Source organism: Pelodiscus sinensis, chromosome 21, assembly GCF_049634645.1.
Source record: "Pelodiscus sinensis isolate JC-2024 chromosome 21, ASM4963464v1, whole genome shotgun sequence".
In the NCBI taxonomy this organism is placed as follows: domain Eukaryota; kingdom Metazoa; phylum Chordata; order Testudines; family Trionychidae; genus Pelodiscus; species Pelodiscus sinensis.
The window spans coordinates 3,498,913-3,513,434 of record NC_134731.1 but is presented as its reverse complement, the minus strand read 5'-3'; the positions used below and the strand labels follow the sequence as shown (position 1 = coordinate 3,513,434).

General features: G+C 47.9%; 1 protein-coding gene across 5 annotated transcripts in view; it reads right to left on the bottom strand.

The window, feature by feature from the left end:
• Positions 1-10,951, bottom strand: part of LOC102447560 (transient receptor potential cation channel subfamily V member 2) — a 29,515-nt gene extending 18,564 nt beyond the window's left edge. Inside the window, exons 1-2 of one of the 5 annotated variants that reach the window (XM_075904355.1) lie at positions 10,783-10,951; positions 2,403-3,141 (exon numbers count right to left, since the gene is read on the bottom strand). The gene's annotated coding sequence lies outside the window, so the exon portion shown is untranslated. Of the gene's footprint in view, positions 1-2,402; positions 3,162-10,782 lie in introns of those variants that run through there. The other 4 variants (XM_075904352.1, XM_075904353.1, XM_075904354.1 and 1 more) reach the window with 4 other exon arrangements.
• Between the last annotated feature and the right edge of the window lie 3,571 nt (positions 10,952-14,522).

The following is a 14,522-nucleotide window of genomic DNA, read 5'->3' as shown; positions in this document are numbered from 1 at the left end:
CATAAAATCTACTAGCCTAGGCTTTGGTGTGCAAGGAGAATGTATGTGAGTGGGGGGGTGTTGTTTTTTCATTTTGTTTTGTTTCATTTTTGCTTCTCACTTTTCTGTGGCCCCCGACTGATTTTTCTGTGGGACAGAGGCCCCCGACCGAAAAAGGGTCCCCTCCCGCCCCGTCTTAAATAGTAAAGTCTTTGGGGGCAAGGAAACAACCACAGAGAAGCTGTACAAGCCAGTTAGAAAGTACAGACAGTAAGGGGTGTGCCAGGCAGCGTGTCCCATTTTGAGATAACCTCCTTGCTGCTGATGGATGGGGCCCTTAGAATAGATCAAATGTTCTGCGCAGTGTCCAATAGGACTCTGCAACAAGGGTGGGGGGGCGGAATATCACCATTCAGGACATAGACTCCTTGCTCTAGTCTTAACGAGTCAGTACAGGCTAACCACCAAGTGCCCCAAGGAGATAAGATTATTAACAGCAGGCCTTCGCTAGCAGAGAGCGTTAGGTTTGCTCAAGCAAGAAAGGGGAACAGGCGACCTAATATCTCCTCCAAGCCATGGTGGGCTGCAGCTACTGCGAGCCCACGTGTCCCTGGGCTCTGACCAGCAGTGGGAAACCTGTGGCCCGAGGGTGGCACATGGCCCATGACACATTTTGCTTACCGATGCCCACGCACAGAATTTCGGTTCCATCTGCGTAGGGTTTTTTTCCCTAGCAGTATTACTAAAGTGGCATGCAAGTGAAGTGAGGGGCATGCTGATTGCACACAACACCGACTGAGAGAGCCGTGTGCTCCCTCTGCACCCAATCAAAGTGCTGCTACAGTCCCAATCACCACACCCTGCAACTTCTAAGTACGCAAGCGCAGTTGGCAAAACTACCCTTCCTGGGAGACCATGTTGAGTATGACAATCTTGCAGCCCACTGAGGATATGTCTAGACTGTGGGCGGGATTTCGGGATACCAGCAGTAGCTCAGAAAAACCCCGACACGTCCAAGGAAAGCGTTTGCTCTTCCGCTTTTTTTCCCACGGAAGAGCAGACGCACTCTTTCGGGGATCCCTGTATACCTCGTTCTATGAGGAATAAGGGTGCCTCCAAAAGAGGAGGCTTTTCCACCATTTGGCTCCATCTAGACGGGGCCAAATGGCAGAAAAGTCTCTTCCGGAAAAGCAATCAGAAAAAACTGTGCCAATTGCAGAGCGCAATTTGCGTAGCTTTTTCCAAAAAGAGCCTATAGTCACTCTAGACATAGCCTCAGCTGATGGCCCATTCACTAGCCTAGTTTGCCCATCACTAGCTCTGACCCTCTGATCAACAACATGGGTGCATGCACACACAGGATACAGCTGCTATTCTGGTAAATAGCGCTCTCATGGCCTGAGCACAGTGCAGCCTCATCACTCCCAGCCAGGGAGAAGGAAGCAGATTTGAATAGGTAGCAGGTTTAAAACAAACAATAGGGAGTATTTCTTCCCGCAGTACACAGTCAATCCATGGAACTCCTCGCCAGAGGATGTTGTGAAGACCAGAACTTAAACAAGTTCCAAAAAAGAGCTAGATAAATTCATGGAGGAGAGGTCCATCCATAGCTATTAGCCAGGCTGGGTGTCCCTAGCCTCTGTGAATCAGAAGCTGGGAATGGGTGACAGGAGAGGGATCACATGAGGTTCCCTGTTCTGTTAATTTCCTCTGGGGGAATCTGGCACTGGCCACTGTTGGAAGTCAGGACACTGGGCTAGATTGACCTTTGGTCTGACCCCGTCTGGCTGTTCTTATGAAGTAAAGTCTGCTGTATGGTAGAGCTGACCACTAACCAAAGGAGTACCAGGCCAGCCCAGCAAAGTCTAATATTGCCAGTATTTTGAGCTCTCTTTTGACAAATATCTGGTTAGAGCTCAGACCCACCCAGGCAAGCTCCTGCTAAACATGCAACTAGAAACCACTAAAGGAAGATATGACGCAAGGTTTATAGGCAGCCTAAGAGGAGGCCAGGAAACACCCCGGACTGATTCAAGCTAAACAACCTCCTTGTCTGTTGATGGCATTGACTGTGTCTAATGCATCTGCACAATCTGCAACGTTAACAGGTCCCGGGGAGTCTCATGCTGCAGGGTTGGAAAGCCAAGCTCCCTATTCTGTACAGGATAAGCATGGTGCGTAAGACAGGAGTGCAGAGATGCTTGCTTAGATCTCGGCGGTGTATGTTTACAAAGCCATTTTCATGCAGTTCTCAGCCAGAGAAATCCAAAGGCACAAGGCAAAGAACATCGATAGCAACCATTTTATTTTAAGTTGTAATACGGTTTCAAACACGCGGCGTGGGCCCCATTCTGTCGCCGAACACTCCTATGCACCACACAGTTCCCCACCCACACTTAGTGCCCTCCCCACCAAATACTCACTGTGGCCGCTCTCGGAAGGGTCGGTGGCTGCCCTCGTGCCACGCCCTAGTTGAGCTGTTGCAGCTTCTTGTTCCCAAATTCTCTCTTGACTGCAGTTTCCATTCCTTCTCGATTCTTTAAAAATGTATTGTCATATTTGCTCAGTCAGCGCTGCAGGCTTTCTTCAAAAAAAAAAAAAACACCACAACCTTACAAGAAACACATCCCCTTCCTGGGGAATCCAGAGAGTATTCTTTGCTCCCTGGCTGAGCTTTTCTCTGCGTATTCAAGCAGGGCACCCCTCAGCTGGCTGATAGTCAGCTACCGAGCCATTCTGAAGTGCACAGCACAAAGCAAGAGCTGCAGTCAATGGAAAAGCAAGGCACATATTCTGAACTGGGGCTCCACCCAAGAAACGCTGCTCCTTTGATAGATGGGTCCCAAATGAGCACACGGAGGCGGACCACCCCTCCGTGCAAAGGCAAATGCCAGCAATCACGCGCAAGAGCACAAAGGTTAAATGAAGGCTTGAAAAAGGTAAGATTCACCTCACGCTGCAAAAGAAAGTGAGTTCATCTTCGCTCTCTCTGCTGCTTGCTGATGGGGAGAAAGAGCATCCCTGGGTGGAAGTCCTGGCTGGTGCCTGTGAGGAATCCCGGCTGCCTGTAGGGAGCAGCTATCGATTCTGAATTGGCCAGCCACTCAGAGAATAACGGAAGTGTGTTGAAGCGCTCGAGCAGGAAGTGACTAGAGGATTTCACTGAAAGGAAAAAAAACCCATAGAAGAAGGCAGCTCTCCTGGCAATGTCCAGAATAGGGATGTAAAATCTCATTTAATTAATTAACTGGTTAAATGTTATGTAATGAGTTTAATAGGGGCCGGTGGGCGGTCTCCCCTGCCCACTGTGGCTGGGCTGGAGCACCCACCCTAGAGCGGGCAGGGGTTACTCCGATCGAGTTGGAACACCTCTTGCCCCACAGAGCTAGAGCACAGCCCTGCCTGCAGGGGGCAGAGGGTTGCTCCAGCCCCACTGGTTAACTGTAACTGGTAACCAGTTAACCATTCACATCCCTAGTCAGAGCCAATGGGGGGGGGGGGCAGGAGGGCCTTTGGCCTGGCCCCATGGCTCAAAGAAAGGGGACCTCAAATGTCAATTTTTTAAGTTTTTTGGCAATTGATCCCTGTGGAGGGGTCGAGTTTTGAGATTTCCAACCAGAGCAGGCTCAGATCCGATTGGGGGGGGGTACGTTTCATCCTTCTGCAAGCCAGGGCTTCTCCTCACGAGGATGTCACACGGCTCAGCAATCAGTCCTGGGATGAGCCAAGTTGTCACGGAAACATCTCCCACCAACCAACTTCCTAAGAAACCCAGCTTTTCCACACAGAGCTTCACATACCCATGCCGTGGCCAGGCTCAGAGCAGAATGACACAAGAACCAGCTTAACCACAACGTTAACAAGGAAGACGCATAGTATCAGCTGCACATCACGAGCCAAGGGGATAGCACAAAGGGGTCCCAGTTCTAACAAGCTGGGCTCCATTGCTCCACTTTTCTGCCAGCACAGTTCAATGCTCCCAGAAATTGCAACATGACCGCTTACAGTCAGAGATCCCAGCTCAATAACTATTTATTGTAGCTAGCTGATGCAGTGTATAGAAATTCTGTTCTCTTTTACATGCTCCTTCTGAATGGAGGATTAACTTGAGTGCATCATGATGGAGAGCAAAATGCTGGGGCAACCCCTAGCTCCCAATGCAAAGATATGATCTAGGAGGAACTCAGCTGCTACTCCCTGCATGGCTGTTACACTGGGAGGGGGTACGTCTAGACTAAAACTTTGTTGCAGAAAAAGGTACACAAAATTCACTCCACATTTTGCATACCTTTTTCCTTTTTTTTTTTTCCGGAAGAAGCTTTTCCAAAATTTGGCCCATCTACACTAAGCCAAATTTTGGAAAAAAACCTCTTTCGAAAGATCCCTTCTTCCTCGTGGAAGACAGTGCTTCCGAAAGAGCATGTCTGCTCTTCCACAAACAAAAGGTGGAAGAGCAAACGTGTTCCCTGGACGCGGCGGAGGTTTTTCGAGATGCCGAAAAATCTCCACAGTCTAGACTTACCCTGGGTGATACCAGGTCCAGAACAGCTCAGGGGAAGGGCAGAGCAGCAATGAGTCAAGTTGGCCAAACTTAGGGGAGAAGAGCTTCTTCGAAACAAAATGAATGCACAGGAGAAGGACTTCATACCACCCATTCCTTTTCGGCTTCCTTCCTCTATAGCAGATGAGGAATTTTGTTCCACTCCTCTCTCCCATATGGTCTGCATTGCCTTATCCCAGCCAGACCTGAAGAGAAACTGCTGCCCTGTATATCTCAGATTATGGGGGTAGATCCTGATTGTGATTTTTCCTTTGTGGGCCATATTTTGGTTCAAGGATTGCCGGTGTCACTGAGGGCATGTCTACACTAAAGCGTTATTACAAAATAACTCATATTATTTTGAAATAACAAGGTGAGCATCCACACAGCTTATTCCAGAATAATAAACCCTCATTCCACGAGGAATAACGCCTATTTCGAAATAGCTATTTCGATATAGTGGGAGTGTGGACGCTTCACTGCTGCTATTTGGATATAGCTCCTCCCCAGGACCATTCAAAGTAATTACTTCCCACTGCTTCCTGGAGCTCTAAGTTGAGGCAGCGCATCCACATAAGCCTTGGACTTATTTTGAAGCTTCCTTGTAGTGTGGGTACGCTATTTTGAAATAGTTATTTCGGGAGTTATTATTCCAAAATAACTTATTTCAAAATACCCTTGTAGCGTAGACATATCCTGAACGTGTGGTAGGCATGGCCTGATCAGACCAGTGGTGAGTTACCAACAATGGTATACTTCATATTCACCAGTCGCAGAGAGATTCAGCCAACACCCCGTGGTCTTGTGAGTTCTTTCTCCTCCTCCTCCTCCTCCTCCTCCCTCAGCAGAGTCAAAGCCTCTGGATTTTGCGTAACCTCCATTATTTCCAGCAGGATGACATTCAGCGCATCCCCGATCAACATACAGCTTGGCTGGGCCTACAACACTCATTGGGCCCAACATCTTGAGTGGTCACTCTTCTCCATTGTCCTGCAAGATTCCGAGCTGCAGGCTCAGTTTCCAATCTTTCATTGCCTAACATGGCCGGAGGCCCAAACCAAGTCCAAAGCAGCTCTCAGCTGTAAAGACCGAAGGCCTGAGATGGCGCAGAGGCATCCAGGACTCAGCCATCACCCAGAGAAAAAAATCCATGTTAGCATCTGGCTAAATCTGCCTTGCAAGATTTCTTTCTGCGAGCCTGGCTTCCCGGACCGAAGAGCAATAATTTTCACAAGGAGACCATTAATGAATTTTGCTATGTGATCACGGTCCAGCTGCAGCCCCTGGAAGGGGCGGAGCCTGGACAGAAGGGGCGGGGCTAGGAACTAACCTGCCCCCAAAGTTGTCTGGGACCAAAAGCTTTGAATTAAAAACATGACAAAGGACTCACAGCTCTGCTGCTGCTGCATTTCCTGGCAGCCACCCAGGGTTGCTGCGGCTATATAAAGGGTTATCTGGGGCAGCACTATGACCGGGAGCCATGAGCCATTTAAATAGGATCCTGCTGCCTGACCCACCGCCTGGCAATTTAGTGGCACAGGCAGCAGGATATAAATAGAAAATGGTCAGATGTAGTCCGTGGGCCAAATCCAGCCCCCAGGCCGCTTCTTGCCCAGCCTGAATTTAAGCACTGAATATCCCAATAGCAAACTCTTCTCTTCAGTCACTGCAACATGAAGTGCACACACGCTCAGAGACAACCTCAGGGTATGTATTAGTCAAGTTCACAGAGTGGGATAGTGAGGCAGAAAGGTAAAGTGACTTGCCCGAGTTTATACAAGTCAGCATCGCAGCCCAGAAATAGAACCCGGGCCTCCTGACTCCCTTGGCTTTGCAATGGTCACAAGACGTGTGTGAGAGGAACTAACTGCTGGCCAAGAAACGGATCATTAGTGAATGACTTCACACTTGAACTTGAGTCTACGGAGGGGAGAGTTTTCTATTACTCCATTAAAGAAGGGGGAAGTAAATAAAAGACTAGCAAATTATACAGACAGAAAGGATCATTGGAATCATCTAGTTTGACCTCCTGCATAACATGGGCCATAGGACTTCCTGGAATTAATTTCTGTTTGAAGTGGAGCACATCTTTTCATTCTTTTACTTGGAGAGTCTTTTACATGAATGGTTTTCAAAGGATTGAACCAGACTGTGCATTTCACAGAGTCTGTCCTTTTGCCCACAGGGAAATAATTTCACCTGGTCATAGCTGTTATGAGAAAGACATCACATGAATATCCCCCACCCTCATTTTGTGAGCCCGAATGGCTCCCTGTGACCATCTGGCTGTTACACTCTGCCACATGTCCCCGCTCTGCCAGACACTAGAGATGGTGGGAAAAGGAAGCTCACGAAAGGATTATTTTTATTTGATTACACGGTACTCAGTGCTTAGAGAGCAAAATGACAGCCCAGCTGACCCAGTTCTTCTGCCTGGTATACAATACAAATCACCACCACCACACAGGGTAACTTATGATACAAAATAAACCTCACATCTAGGATGACTTAAAGGGACAAGGAAAAGTGTTCTGAGATTCAGTGGTGCGCCTGGATTCCTGTTATATTGCAGAACCACGAGGCACTGCAGTTAGTTGAAATCCACTCCAACTCCTCTGACGAAGTGGGTTTTACCCACAAAAGCTTGAAATTTTAGTGGTTTCATGTTTACACATGTAGGGGGCAGGCGGGAGCTGGTGCTTGTGGGGAACCTGGCTTTTGACTCCCCAAGCATTGGTTCCTGCCTGCCCCACCTCCCCACCCTGCTGCTTCTGTGGGAGGAAGGGGAAGGGAGGCAGCTCCACAGAAGCTCTCTCACATGGCAGGCTGACCTAAAAGCTGGCTGCCTGCACATGCCAGCTCCTGTCTCACACCTCCACCCCTCGCTGCCTCTGATACAGAGGCAGCAAGGGGAGGGTAGTGCACGTAGTCGACAGGATTAACCGATAAGCTAGACTTATGGGTTAATCATGTAGTCAACTACACATGGACATCTCTAGTATAGACACACACTTCTGCTGACACTGGTACTCCACCAAAACATGCTGTTTCATTCATAAGATTCAAATAACTTATTTTAGAAATCATAGTTTGGGGTGTATAAAATGTGGCACTAAAGAGACAAAGACTGTGTTTAACATGGAGGCTTGGAGAGGAGTCAGTGACAAAAGACAGATTTAAAAAGTAAGTCCAACAGCATCCTGGCACAGAAGAGGGTGCAGAGATGAAAGGAAAAGCAGTCCATTTTACCAGGACATAAAACACTGCCTATTGTTTGATTCAGCCAGGCCAGGTGGAAGCAGCACTAAGGACTCAAGGGCCAATGCTGTCTGGGCAAGAATTCCAAGATGTGATCAGAAAGCACTTCTTCAGAGAACTCTCCAGCCAGCTACACAAAGATGACAGCGACCCCATCCCAAACAAGCATTGCACCTGGAACAGGTGTCACAAGAACAACATACCCAGCTTATGTTTCAGACCCTTATCTTACTACACCAGCTAGATGCTGTATGTTTTGTGGTGCAAAGCGTCTTACCCATAGTCCATAAAAACTTCAGTCCTGTACACACAAAAGAACACGTGCCCAGAAAAGCAAAACGACACCAATTAGGGGGTTGTTAGAACTTGGGCTGGTCTCACCTGTGCAGATGGGCCCAAATTATCTTATAACCTTGTTAATGGATTGTGCTATAATTCCAATCAGAATACAATCCAGTAACAAACAAATACAGACCTAGGTTTGACAGACTGACCACTACCATGATGCAATGAGACATGAAAGATCTTGGTTTAGAGACAAGTATTACGTTTCTCCTTTATTCCAAAGACCCACATACTCCTAGTCTTACAACAGATTACTGTTTCTTTCTTGCTGTTTTCCCTGCACAGTCTCAATGAGGAAAAAGCACAATCCATGCATCTCCTTTAAACAGGCTCCACCACTCTGAGAAGAAAATAGCCATTACCTCTGCATGGGGCACAATTCTTGCAAACGTAAACATGCAGCACACAGAAAATATAACGCTATCCTACCAGCAGTGAAGGAAGTTGGTGAACAAATGCTCTCAGAATAACCTAGACTGGAAGCCCCAATAACTGATGTCTTATAGATGAGCATGCATGTTACCAGTGATTTGTTAGCAGATTTCACCACGTTTTCTGTAAATATCTTTAGCCACAAATATTTGAAATTGTGCTGGAGAATTCTACACTCAGACTATTCAGTATATTCATGTGCAGATGAAGCAGTACCTACTGTGCATGGAACTTCTACCCACCCAGATCTGGATTCATGTCTAACATGTCTGTGGAACTGATGCAGTTGTCTGGCTTGACGTGTGTGCTTTTCACAGGGCTGACAAATGCCATGTTCTCACTGCTTTATTTTCCTTTCCACAGTTTTGCCTCCCGGGAGCTACTTGTACAAAGTACCAAGACCTCCAAGAACCAGACCTCAACACAGTAGTCAGGCAAGGTAGCTCTGTTGGCATTACTGTCACCCACAAGATCATTCTTACCAGGGCTCTGAGTCATCTTTAGAGATGACAGTAGATAAAACTATCCAATGCTCGTGTATTTCTCTACATTTACTGCCAGAGCTGGGACTGTTAAAATGGGTAATTCACCCCACAACTGGTCCAGACTGTTGCCTTTAACATCTCAAATGGCCCTGTGAAGGAGTACAGACCTGGCACTGTTATCAGACAGACAGCCCAGCAAAGGCACTAGTGCAAGGGTTCTCAAAGTGCTGTCCACAGACCACTAGTGGTCTGCAGCTGCCTTGCAGGTGGGCCACAGCCTGAGGTGCAGCCCCCTGTCCCTAGCAGCAAGGAGCCTGTACTGGTGATCCACCCCCATGCCCTCCCACCCTGCAAGGTTGGAGCACAGCGCTGGCTTCCTGCTGTGGCAGGTTTGAGGGGAGCGCCCAGCCCTTGCGGGCCGGATCCAGTTCACAGGGAGAATGGCAGCGCAGAGAAGCACTGCCTGGAAGCTTTCCCCCTGCTTCCATTGGTGGAATTGCAGCCTCAGGGAAGAGCTGGAAATGGTGGCTGGGACGCAGTGCCTGGAGCGGCAGGGGGTGCAAAGCCACATAAGTACCCCTCCAATCCCTCTTATGCCCAGACTCCTCTCCCCCATCCCCTCCCACACACCCCCACCGAGCCCCTGCATCACCACTCCTCCCGCAACCATTTTGTCATCCCAGGTGGTTGGCTGGCAGTCCACAGACCACTGCACATGGGGAAGGCACCAAGAGCCATTTTCAAAGGAGAACAAAGATACATTTCTACATTTGCATGTTAAAAAGCATGTTTGTATCTTCCCAGGGGCACTACACCACCCAGGAGCATGGGTGCAAAGCAGCTTCATCTTCACCTTGCTCTACCTTCAGGGCTGGAATAGAGAAGATGCAGGATGCTTACTAAAAAGTGTCAGACTCTAACCCAGCAGAGTCTGTTAGCACACTCCAAAGACATGGACTTTTCCTCTCAAGTGTTTACTGGCAGGAGTTGGAGGTAAACAGGTTTTAGCAAATGATTTTAAACCAACAACCATCAAACATCCTTGAAGGGATACAACCAAAAATATCCTCTAGAGCTTAGCAACCAATTCCACCTCCTCAGAGGCCCCCCTGTGAACTGCTGCTATCCTTAGATCTCCACTTCTGCTTCTGAGCCCCATTGCTGGCCCTCTGCTGCATTTGGCTCCTGATTGCTCCCCTTAATATGCCAACAGATTTCACCTGTGCTTCTGTGAGCCGTAAGAGACGTGAGCAGACATTAGCTCTCCACTTGCTGGGGTCAATGCAGGACCTCCCAGCACTCAGCCAAGTATTTTGTGCTAACTCTAAGAGATCAGGTGTAAAATTGATTATAGGTGGGGGCAGTTTGAATTAGATTTTGGCATAAATCTTGCAATGAGCAGCTCATGCAGGCGGATGCCTACACAGAACACATTGCATAATCCTGGGAATTGTTTCAGTTTTTCTTTTAGCAAATTTTAAAGAGGAAAGTGGAAGGGAAAGGGGAATTGAAATCTTTTCCCAAGGTGTTTGGGTCACAAACCCAACAAGTGTGGGCTAAGTGTGTGAGAGCCAGAAGATGACATTCATTGGAAACAATGAAGCTTCATTATTATCCAGACTCCATGAACCACAAACAGTATACAACAATTCCCACTTTATACCTGGGAACAGATATAACTGAAACAGATTTACCTACCTTACCTCCGAGGAGCCTAGAGGATAATGCACATTTCCTACCTACCCTGAATGGAGTTGGAGTTAAGCTGTCTCTGCCACTGACTTTAGAAGTTTCTCTTCCCCTATTCTCCTAGAAAGCCCTTCCCTAAATACAATAATTAACAAAACAAAAAAAACTTTAGCACCATCCACTGGTAGCCTCCCATGCTTCACTTATTTGTCAATTCAATAAGTATGCTAAGAGCAAAACATTACCCACTAAGTGCATTTGTCAGGTTAATGCTCTTTGTTGAGCAGGTGAGTAAGCTGAAGTTCTGATATTTACACATTACAACAGCAAAAGGACAATCAGAATTGAAGTGTTGTAGCGGTACTGGTCCCTGGATATTAGAGAGAGAGAGAGAAGGCAGTATCTGTTACTGGACCATCTTCTGTTGGAGGGAGACAAGCTTTTGTGTAAACACACTGCTGAAGAAGTTGGTCCAATAAAATATATTTCTTTTCTCTCCTTGTCACTTTAATCAGAATTAAATGCAGTTTTATTTACTCATCTATATTTATAGAAACTCCCTTCCAATTTGGGGCATTTTAAATGTCTTAAAACAAAACAGTGTATAATTCTGGAGCCCCTTCCCCAGGCATGTTTTGGGAAAGAAAATTCATTTTCAGGTAGAAAAGGGAGAAACTGGGAGTTTAAATAAATTTCATTTTATGCTTTTCAATTAGCATCCACGCTTGCTTGCTCTTTTGACCAGTGGCTTCTTCTAAGCAGTCCTATGTGTCAACGTGTCCTAAAAGGGGCTTGGGAAAGGAAAGCAGCAGTCACCCTGGCTGTGTCTGGACTGGCAAGTTTTTCCGCAAAATCAGATGATTTTGCAGAAAAACTTGCCAGCTGTCTACACTGGCCATTTGAATTTCCGCAAGAACACTGACGATCTCATGTAAGATCATCAGTGTTCTTGCAGAAAAACTGTGCTGCTCCCATTCGGGCAAAAGCCCTCTTGCGCAAATCATTTGCGCAAGAGGGCCAGTGTAAACAGCCACAGTACTGTTTGCCGCAAAAAAGCCCTGATCGCCATTTTCGCGATCGGGGCTTTTTTGCGGAAAACCGCGTCTAGATTGGCCACAGACGCTTTTCCACAAGAAGGGCTTTTGCGGAAAAGCATCCTGTCAATCTAGACGTGCTTTTCCGAAAATGCTTTTAACGGAAAACTTTTCCGTTAAAAGCATTTTCGGAAAATCATGCTAGTGTAGACGTAGCCCCTGGGTACATGTGGTCAGTCCACTTCTAGGAGTGCTGATCTGTAGGGCCCAGATACACACACAACTCCTTCACATGCACACACACACACACACACACATACCTCCAGTTGTTATTGCTGCACATCATTCGGTGTCAGGGTCCAAACTTGAGGTACCTGACTCACAGCGGGTGGCTGTACTGTTAACCCCTAAACGTTTTGCAGCTACCGGTGTATTTCTCTACATAGTCCTCCTTTCCTTTCAGGAGGAAAAGTTCTCAGGCAGACTAATACGTCCCCTGACATCAGCTCAGTGGTGTGCAGCTACTTACTGCCAGTGCTAATGAGATCATGCTACTGGGTCCCCAGGCCTTTAGCCAACAGTGCCTGACTTCTTCAGGAGGAGAGCAAGAAAAGATAAGGATACCAGTTTCAAGGCCAGGTGCATGGTTACCTTTGAAGCCAGATCTGAGACTTAGCAGCACTACAAAGAATAAAACTGTAAGGGGAAGGAAAAGGTAAACTTGAGGTTCTGTCTACTCTAGGATGTAGAAGTAGAGGTGGAAACACACGTACTTATTTTGTTTAAAAATCGGTATGTTCTGGTTTGCAAAGCTAAGTGGGAGATGCTTCACAGGCACCAAGTGGAGAGACTGAAACAGGAAAAAAGGTTGAGGAGAGGAACCAAAGAGGTAAAAAGATACAAAAACCCCACAATCCCCTCTTGCCAGATCTAATAGGACTACAATAGCACATTGCTCCAGGCTTTATGGATGTGCCCTCCCCATTACATGCCACACACACGTCTGATCCCTGCCAAAGAATCTATTTTCCTGCTGACTGGGAGCATTAGTATGGCTGTATCTCTTTTCCAAGCACTCGTTTTTCATATAATATACAGTGGCATGCGGGAGCATCTTAAATACTGTCTGAAAACCCTCCAGTGATGTCTTGTTTGGGAACTCCTTCCCTGTGTATGTTAAAGCAACCTGTGCTTTTAAAAACTGAGCTTCACCATCTGAAATTAACTATTTAATTAAATCATATGCAATAAAGGGCAGACTATAACAGCTTCTAGAAGAGACTAAAGCCGTGGTCCCCAACACGGTGCCCGCGGGCGCCATGGCGCCTGCGGGGGCATTTGCATGCGCCCACCAGGTGCTCGGGGCTGGCCTGGCCCTGGGCACATGGCGCGCGGCGCTTGGAGGGGGGAGCGCCGGCCCCGGGCGCGTGGCGCTTGCGGGGGGGGGGGGGAGGAGCGCTGGCTCCGGGGCGCTTGCGGGGGGAGGGTGGGGGGAGCGCCGGCCCCGGGCGTGAGGCGCTTGCGGGGGGGGGTGCCGGCCCCGGGCGCGTGGAGGGGGCCCCGCCCCCAGGCATGCGGGCCACGCCCCCTGGCGCCCGACAACCTGAAAAGGTTGGGGACCACTGGACTAAAGGAACCTTTGAAGCACAAAGAGTCTATCACAGTTACTGTTTGGAGAAACAGAGTACAGGAGCTATATGGCTGAGCCAAACTGAAGTTGTAAATTACCACCTCACACACCCAACAGCAGAGTAATGAAATAACGTGTCTTCAGCATGACGAGATGGGGATTGTATTCGCTCTGCTTATGTTGCATGAGATTTCTACTGTCGTGTGGTAACCCTGAGTGCCTCAGTTTCCCTGGGCTCTGCACCAATACCTAGATGGGTTGGGAATTTCAAGTGTGACTCTCACTGAAAGAGGTTGCCCCGGCCCAGCACATATACCATGTTCAAGGCTTTCTGTTAACTGAGCCTGAGGAGGGTGCAAGCTGGTGACACCTTTTGCTGGGAGGCAGGATGAAATCTGGAGGCGGGGCTGGCTGCAAGGAGAGATGTGCTGCTGGGCATGAGTGACTCTGGCAGGCTTGGTGTGCAGAGACGGGGGCAGGACCATTGGCTCTGAGCTCCCGCTCCTGAAGTAGGAATAAGAGATCCTCCGGAAAAGGGCTTTTTTCCGGAGGATCGGGGCCAGTGTAGACGCTCTTTTCCGGCTTTTCTAAAAGCCGGAAAAAAGCGGCGGACATTTTTATTTAAATATTTAAATCCCCCGCGGATTTCCCTATTACGACCTGTGAAATTAGCATGCCCCTTTCGGAAAAGGGGCCAGTGTAGACGTAGCCATGGTGTTCTACCTGCTGGCTGAGAGTCACATCTGCCCGAAGATGGAGGTGCAGGGCCCAGTGACTCTCCACACCTCAGTAACATTCAGCAATAATCTCTTACATTTCTACTGAGCTTTATTCTGAAGAATCCTAACAGGCTTTAAACAGCAATGTATCAGGTCCCTTTACTCCTTCAGGAAAATAGCCTCACAGTGGCGGGATACAGCAGCCAGTCTCCTGCAGTAGCAGCACACGAGGTTCTTAAGGGAGAAAAATAAAAATATATGCAAGAGATAAACCTTCATGTTTCAGAGCATAAACTATCAACTAACAAACTGGGATTAGGAAAAAAACATATATGGAAGATTATTCCATAGTTGTCCATCAGGGAGTTTCTTGGACAATGTGCCTCATCAGGGTTGAGCTTCATAACCCGT